The sequence below is a fragment of the Lynx rufus genome, unplaced genomic scaffold (genome assembly GCF_022079265.1).
Source record: "Lynx rufus isolate CCGP_SWC_20201006 ecotype Redwood Valley unplaced genomic scaffold, mLynRuf1.p SCAF_14, whole genome shotgun sequence".
NCBI lineage: Eukaryota > Metazoa > Chordata > Mammalia > Carnivora > Felidae > Lynx > Lynx rufus.
In genome coordinates this window covers 25647527-25649398 of record NW_025814828.1, presented here as the reverse complement: position 1 = coordinate 25649398, position 1872 = coordinate 25647527, and positions in this window count along the sequence as shown.

Sequence of the window (1872 nt, the reverse complement as noted above, 5' to 3'; positions counted from 1 at the left end):
CACCCAGGCGTCCCAACTATTTTAAATAGAATTTTCTTAATTATTTTCCAATAGTTTCTTGTTAGTGTGTAGAAACACAACTGATTTTTGTGTGTTGACTTTACATCCTGCAGTTGAATACATTTATTAGCTTTAATAGTTTTTTGGGTGCATGGGATTTTCATCCCAATCTCCCCTACCCGTAACACAGAGAGGAGTCACAATCTCTCTTAGGGCTAAATTGTGTCAACTTGAGGGAGAGGCTGATGCCAGTAAAGTCTAATTACTTTTCTTATCCATTTCAAGAGCAGCTGATCTCAGTTTTATGCTCACATATAGTATTGCAACTTATTAATTAGATTCTGGACCTTTTATAAAGGTATTTTATTACTTATGTTATTGTCAGTTCTGTGCTTCTGTGGGCAAATAAGGGCTGGAAATTCTGATTCTACCATGTTGCTGATGCCACTCAGACAAAACCTTTTCTTTTATCTCTTGTTCCCAACAATTCTACCACAGGGTTCATTCACATTTGCAAGACAACCCCTGCTCATGTGACAAGTTAGCTTGCTCTGGACCAAGAGAAGAGCGGCAAGGATTTTTTAATTTGTTGTACAAAATACCAAAGCGTTTATACTTCTACTGATCAACAGCAACATATGTGTGATACATATTATTCATAAACACAGATACTGAAATCAAATAAACCTTCTATTACAAGGAACAGTATTTTAAAAGTGCCAAAAAGAACCCCCAAGATAAAAACAGATAAATCTCCCACTCAAGCAAAGCAAGGACAAAAAGAAGACTTACAATGGGTCCCCTCCACGTCCACCTAGGTGCTTCACTACTTAAAATGCTGACCTCTCATTTCCATCACAAGATGACCAATCTCCCCGCCCCAGACTTCAATATACGTGGGAGGCACTGCCGGTTTACGGCCCTGGCACACACCTTGGCCACGGAAGCAGGTTCTCTTCTTCTCACCTCTTAAAGCCTCTTTCTTTCTTTCCTTTCTTTTCTTTCTCTTTTCTTTCTTTCTTTCTTTCTTTCTTTCTTTCTTTCTTTCTTTCTTTCTTTCTTTCTTTCTTTCTCTCTCTCTCTCTCTCTCTCTCTCTTCCTTCCTTCCTTCCTCCCTCCCTCCCTTCTTCCCTTCCTTTTCTTTTCCTTCCTTTTCTTGCTTTCTTTGTGTGAGAGACAGAGAGAGAGAGAGAGAAAGAGGGAAAGTCCAAGAGCATGCATAGGAGGGGCAGACAGAAACATAGACATCGGATCCCAAGAAGACTCCACACAGTCAGCACAGAGCTGGACGTGGGTCTCAATCCCACGAGCCGTGGGATCATGACCTGAGCTGAAACGAAGAATCAGACACTTAAACTGACTGAGCCACCCAGGTGCTGCTCAAAGCCTCTTTATGCTTCATCATGCGATGGAATTCAGGACCTCCAAGAGCTGCTGGCAGGAACTGGACTCTATGAGCCACCAGTGTTCCGGGTAGATGCTTCCTTCGCTCCTTTTAAGAAAACTCACATTTGTATCTAACAACTCTCTCTACTGACCTGAGATAGTCTTCCTCAGACTAAAGTCTCAAATCCTTGACAAGTGTGATAAAAAAGTGAGGAGATTCTTGGCCTGCCAGCTCTGCCTGGGGCCTTCTAGCTCTGAGAGAAGGCAGGGGCTGCTCCCTCTGGAACAGCCGACACTCTGGAACGGTGCTTTCCCCTTTCACCAGTCCTGACTCACGGGTATCCTCCCAAAGGCCCTTGTCACTTCCAATAAGGGCTTCTTGGGAAACGCCACATCCCTGAAAACTCTCCAGCAGTTTCCCTACTCCAAACCTTGCAAAGAATGGGTCCTTGTCCTTCTCTTTCCTGTACAGGCTTAAGGTCTCAT